Source organism: Glycine soja, chromosome 10 (genome assembly GCF_004193775.1).
Source record: "Glycine soja cultivar W05 chromosome 10, ASM419377v2, whole genome shotgun sequence".
Taxonomy (NCBI): Eukaryota; Viridiplantae; Streptophyta; class Magnoliopsida; order Fabales; family Fabaceae; genus Glycine; species Glycine soja.
This window is the reverse complement of record NC_041011.1, coordinates 6,818,149-6,824,952: the sequence shown is the minus strand read 5'-3', so window position 1 is coordinate 6,824,952 and position 6,804 is coordinate 6,818,149. Positions and strand designations below refer to the sequence as shown.

At 32.1% G+C, this 6,804-nt stretch overlaps 1 long non-coding RNA gene across 2 annotated transcripts; it reads right to left on the bottom strand.

Moving 5' to 3' along the window:
- Positions 1–3,336: 3,336 nt before the first annotated feature.
- Positions 3,337–6,804, bottom strand: LOC114369878. Of its 2 annotated transcripts, XR_003657733.1 has the most exons (7): positions 6,595–6,804; positions 6,171–6,241; positions 4,771–4,808; positions 4,244–4,323; positions 3,924–3,965; positions 3,574–3,703; positions 3,337–3,459 (listed from the first exon to the last, which is right to left on the bottom strand). It is a non-coding gene; the product is annotated as an uncharacterized LOC114369878 (long non-coding RNA). The 2 variants fall into 2 exon arrangements; XR_003657732.1 differs by having other exon boundaries at positions 3,337–3,703.

Genomic DNA, 6,804 nt, shown 5'->3' with positions numbered 1-6,804 from the left:
CCATTAATTAGTCCAACAAACCAATTAGGTTGATTTATGTGAAGAATTTTTAGGAGTCAGACCACAAGAAGATGAACTTCAAGGTAGTATGATTAAATTAAGTTGGTTGGCTCACCATTTTCCCAAATTAAATAACCATGGCTGTAATTTACAACAAGTAGAAAGGTAGGTTTACCTGTGCATGGATCATAAGATTCATTGGAGGTGTCTTATTTGTTGACAAAGGCAGTAGCAAAGTTTCGGTAAGGTACCTGTAGTTTTTACGGGACTTTAGAGAGTGCAACACGTATGCATGGGGACCTGCCGTACTGGCTTATTTATATAGAGAGATGTGCGGCGCCACCGATTATAAAATTAAATCAATTGGAGGTATGTGCATCTTAATGCAAATGTGGACATGAGAACGATGTACAAGTTTGGCTCCAAAAAAGACTTCTTCCCTAATAGAAAATAAACCACTTGGACATAGGTTGATCGTTTAAAAAAATTAGATTTCATTTCAAAATAATTAATAATGTAACGTATATTAATTTATAATTTTTTTTAGGTGGCTACGACGTGGAAATCAACATATCGGCAATGATGATTTGATAGTTTTTCGTCGCAAATTTGATATTATGAAACGACATGAGGTATGAACATGTTAATGTATTGGTTAAATAATAAATAATATGTCATATTTAACTGAAAATAAACAACATTGGAATTATATGCAGTTTGTGTGGGAACCTTACACGACAAATGTTATGTCAATGTTGCCTCCAATTTGTTTAATTGGAAGTGTAGTGTGGTGTGCGGTGGTGCCACTAATTTGTTTCCAAGTTATTGAGTGGCACCAACCAGATAGAGTTTTGAGACAATTTGGAATGCAACAATCACTTCCAGGGTGTCTTTTGCAACCCTTGAATATTCATGACATAACATTGAAAGGCAAACATGATGAAAATTGGGGCCAACTATTAGGCCCAATGATCAATCAATGGAATAATCGAACAAATTTTAGGGTCGACGGTTATCCTCGACAAGAAGGCCTATTGAGCTTTAACTTCGACTATATGGTCTGGTATAGGCGAAAAAAGATGTTTGTTAACCCTAAAGATGCAAACACAACTACATTGATTTTTTTTTTGTTTTTTGAATATTTAAGTTTAAATTATTTATGAAATTTTAGTCCATTAATTTGAACACCTAATAATTGTAGGCTGAAGTTGCAGTACATGGTGTCGTCATAAGGGAGGAATATATGGACAGTGGATGATCTAGTGCAGTATGTGGAGAAAATAACCATTTTATCTGAAGAGCAAGAGAGAATCACTAAACTTGTGTCACATGGTCCACCAATAGAACATCAATTTGCAGCACTAAGAGTTTCATATTCTCCCGTAAAGTGTTGAAACTTAAGGCATGACCAGACGAAGGGAGACTGTTGAAGCGGAATCATATTTGTACCCTCAGATGGTAGAGTGTGGCCATGGAATGTATTACACACCACCAACATTTTCTCAGTTTTCGACACAGATGTATCAGTATCCATTCGAAGGTCATCAAAGTGATACTTCTACAAGCGAACATTCAGTAGGTGGTGTTGCGAAAACATATCCCAATTTTTCATGGTCTACTATGACCCCTTCACAGCAACATGATGCTCCAATTCCCACACTTAATGCCCCATTAGGTACTCAATGGAATGTACCCGAAGTAATACCTAATATGGATGACTTATTAGGTGTTGATTTACGTCACCAATTTTCTGCTGAGGCCTGACCAAGTTGAAGCGGGGGCACATTGGGGCAGAAGAAATCCTGATAGACAAGCACGGAGATGGGAATGACCATGCGGCACATCCTCACGGACATCATAACGATTGATTTTCATGTCTCTGTTTAAATATGTTGTTGTATGTTTCTAATTTGAATTTGAGACTTCTATTATCGTTTATTTTATGAAAGTTTACTAATGGATGTAGTTTATGTCGCACACAAAAATATAATAATAAATAATTTTAAAAAGAAACTGATCATGGATAGCTACGATTTCATTGAAGAACATAAACTAAATACATAAATCAATTAATTTAACAACTTCCACGTTCATATTGCATTGGACATTGACGCCTGTTGTGTCCATCTGTTCCACACACTACTACAAAGCGCGCTTTTTACATCGGTCAAAAACAACATTCTACATCGGTGCTCAACCGATGTAGAATACGACGTCGTTGTTAGTGTTATGTTTCAACATCGTTCCAAAATTCATCGTTGTAGAAACATAACATTTTCTACATCGGTCCTCAGCCCACCACCGATGTAGAAATTACATCTTCTAAGTCAGTCGTCCCTTGGTAAACGATGTAGAATATGTTCGTTTCCACATCTGTGTTGATGTCAGGAACGATGTGGCAGCACCGTCTTAGAAACTACATATTTCTACATCGTTGCTTACGTCAACACCGATGTTAAATGTTGAATTACTTGCAAATAAATTTTAAATAAATTAAATCAATATTACGATATTATCAATATTGCTAATAATCAATAAATATTATTATATAATATTAAAATCAATATTTATAATTAGAAAACTATTTTATATCTTACTAATAATCAATAAATATTAATAACATATAAAATAGTTTTCTAATTATAAATATTATTTTTAATATGAAAAGCTGCATATTTATAATTACAACATTATCTAAGTAATAATAAACAAATATAATTAAACATTCATGAAACTAAGTATATAGTTGCTGATTGGATAATTACCATTGGTATGACTTTGAAGATAATTATATAAAAATCATCATTATCCTTTAGAAATCACACAATATATTTCCATAAAGAAGAAACCACGCAAAGCACATTATAATATTATGGTCTTCTAAGAAAACAAAAATTATGAGAGAGAGAGAAACCTGTATGTTCTATTTAGAAACCTTATCACTAAGTTTTTAAGTAACTTATCATGAGAGCCATCTTAAAATAGATTCATATCATATAAACAAGCTAGTCAAACTAACTTAATTAGTACTATAATACATAGTTTTAATTATCGTAATCGGTTAGACATAACTAAAATCTTTTTCCTTAAAAAAAACTAAAAACTTTAATCAAATAAGTCTTTTTAATTATAATAAAGATAAATCTCATAATAAATAACATGCAATAAAATGTGAAGTTGTTCTCAATCCTTCCTACCACGTCATTTTCCCAAGTCTGGTATATATCTACCACTTCCATGGGAAATTTACAAAGAAGCAAATTAATTTTTTTTGTTAACGTCTCTCCCATGATTTTAATGGTAATATGCTATAAAAATATTAAGAAAACGAATGTTCACTTACCATTGAAAAGGCGAGACATCTGGGCAGTTCACAAAAATATATTGTCCACTAGAGTACTTAAATCCTTGTGGTTTAGACATGTGCAAGGCCGAGACATTTCATGGGTACACTGCAACCTGAATTTTAAGAAGAAGAAAACGTTAAAATTTTAGTATAAGGTCATTTAATAGCAAAAATGAAATTAATTCAAAGAGAGAATGCAAAATTTATCAAAGGAAATAACAAGGCACCAGAAAACCTATCTTCACTATTTCCATCTGTTCAAATCTTCTTCTTTGTTTAGCATAGTGTATCACTTTGTTGTCTTCAAATTCAACTTTAGCCCAGTCAATGCCATCTTGAATATATTCCTGAAATCAACTGCGTGCATAGGTAGATATTTAGCTTTCAGAGGAACATAAGTTGAACAGAATTAAATTAGTAAAAAAAATAATTAAATCCAATTATGTTAGAAAACCAAACAACATATTAGAATAAATAATGAAACTCTGATGACAAACCATGAACTAAAGATGTAAACAAAACAATAAAACATAATACAAATATAATAAAGCATTGCGTATACATTTATAACACTGACCTGCTTCATGATCAAAAACCTCTTACTTTTCATGATAAACATCTGGAGAAAAAAAATGTAAAAGAACCAAAATTAAGCATCATGTACAAATGTGCAATGTTAAAAAAAATGAAGCAAAACAAGTTGTAAAACATAAAGGGTGTCATTAGGCTATCTAAATGATTATGTAAGATCAATTTTGATTAACAGTATCATCCTAAATTTTGATTAATGTAAGATCAATTTCATGACCTATCTCATATCCTGTAAGACAAAATTCATGACCTATCTCATATTTCCTAATATGTAGTTCAAAATAAGGATGAGGAGCTAGTTCATACCTACTAAATGTCATTCTTCCTCTTTGGAAAAATCTCAAACTATTAACCCCAAATGACGCACAAAGCATTTCATGAATTCACTGGACAGGAGAAACAAACAGTATATAAACACGGATGAATCAAACATATAAAAGAAACTCAATGAAAGTTAACTTTTTATTAAAAAAAAATAATATCTAAAGTACATAACAGTCAAGGCAAGCCAACAACTAGGCCTGCCTTTTTTTTAAGTATACAACAAAACGGTGAATAAAATAGTTGTTGCAGGTTTCAGTAAATGAAAAAAAAAGACTAGAAGGAAAAATGAAAAAAAAAATTGGAATTTGAATTTAAAAAGACCAATCCTTTGACTTTATTTGGGAACATAGAAGATTTTGAATAGTAATAACAATCAGATAGCAGTTCATTTGAGGTTTAACATTTGGAAAAATAAATGCATAACAAAGGGGAATTTAAAAATGTACATCCTATTCAAATATCAGGTAATTACTGTAACACTGGAAAATATTACTAGGAAAAGTAATTACTCTGAACTCTCCCTTCCATCAACAATCTTGTCCACCTCCTGCAAACAACAAAATGTTTTTACATTCTTAACATAAGTGATTACACTAAGCAAAAAATAAGAAAATATTAGGCACGTGAGATTGTGGGCCACATTCCAGATGCAAAGGATCATCAAAACTTTTATATTGCCAAGATTTAAATAATCAATGTTCTTTTCTTATTTCTTACATAAAACGTATATCTTATCATCTCCAGCACATCACAAACATAAAAAAAAAATCCTCCAAACCAGCAATTGCCAAGGGAGAGCTAGAAAAGCACTACAAGAAACGTCTTTTAAGGAGTCATGGATGTAACACTTATGTTATGTTTCTTGCCCGTGGCTCTATATAAATATAATACACACAATATTTGAATCTAAGATCACAATTACCAAGTTATTTAGTTGGCAACCAAATATATATTTCCTTTGAAATGTAAGCCTTGAAATCAAGCATGTCAAATATATATTCTGATATATTAGTTTTCCATGTAAACCTTGAGAGTATAACAACTCTCAACAATATTGCTAGTTAATAATAATTGTACTCACACTTCTTTTATTTATTAAAAAAATAGTTATCTCATCAATCATGATCATATACAAACCCGTAATAGATTCCTTTCTCAAGATAAATCCAAGTAAATGTACAGTCTCTTGTTGCACAAGCCTTCTCATAACCAAATTGTTGTTTTGTTCTCTTATTTTTCTTTTCTTGTCAATTTCTATATATAATTAACACTTAACTATTAGGCCATTATGGTACCGAGAGGCGGGTCCTTGTCTACCTTGTATTTGTCCCCCATCCCTATATGCATGCATAAATTTAATTTAATGTCTCAAGTCTAAAGAAGAACATGGTTAAAAAAATTACATTAATTAACTAATCTAGCTAAAGGTGCACATTATCCCAACATAATAATCTTTGATAGGATCTCAATCTCTAGCATATTTTCATTCTCAGGATGGCTGCATTAGGTGGGCCCCATAATTTAAAAAACCAAGCTTAAATATAATTGGTCACTTCAAATTAGTAACTTGAGTTTCAACAGATGACTGCACATTAAGTGTCGTACGTCATGATCCATAGATTCATAAGAATGTCACATTCACACACATAGCTTGTGATAAGGTATGGCTAGAAAATGTTGTGTGATATATGGGTCCAAGAGGAAGTAGAGTCAAGGAAAATTAAAGCATGAAATATTCATTTTCATTCACATAATTCAACAAAAATAAATGTGGTAAAATGTAACAAAAAAATTAATTTTGGTTACTTCAATGACAACAGTAATATGTTATGTTATTTTGATCTATACCTCTTTTTTGATAAGATCACTGAGCTAATTCAGAGGAAGTAGAGTTAAGGAAGGAACCAACCTCTTCGAGCCTTTATTATCTACTACTGCTTGATCCCTAATAGCATTGAATCCATAAGCAATTGCCACATCCTATAGATTAAAGAAAAACAAGAATAAAAAAGACATGCCTTGTCAGTGAAAAGTAGCTAGAAATACAATTCATGAGATTAAAGCAACAACACATTATAGGGTAATATGGAACACAAATGACAAACTTGGTGTGGAGATTACCATCCTGCTCTAAAACATAGGCACCACAAATCCAACAAAAAGACCACAAACAGACAACGATAAACTTTTTTAATTACACTCACAATAGTTAACTGACTAAAAGTAATAAGTGCAACATTGAAAATAATACATGAACATCAAGTGTTAAGGACACAAGTGAAGTACAATCTCGGATTGTCATCATACCGTTTCAATATCATATCCACACTGACCTGCATACTCTGTCATATCTTTGTTCTCTCTTAAGATTGGCTAAACCACCATAGAGGAGTGAACTACCAAGAACCAAGAGAAGGTTTGAGAGAATGGAACCCAGCAGGGACAACTTCACAACATGAACTTTGTTCTGGTGAAGTGCTAATCATGCTATGATCATCTCGGTTGCATTTCCACATGTTGCATTCAAAAGCCCTCCAATTGAA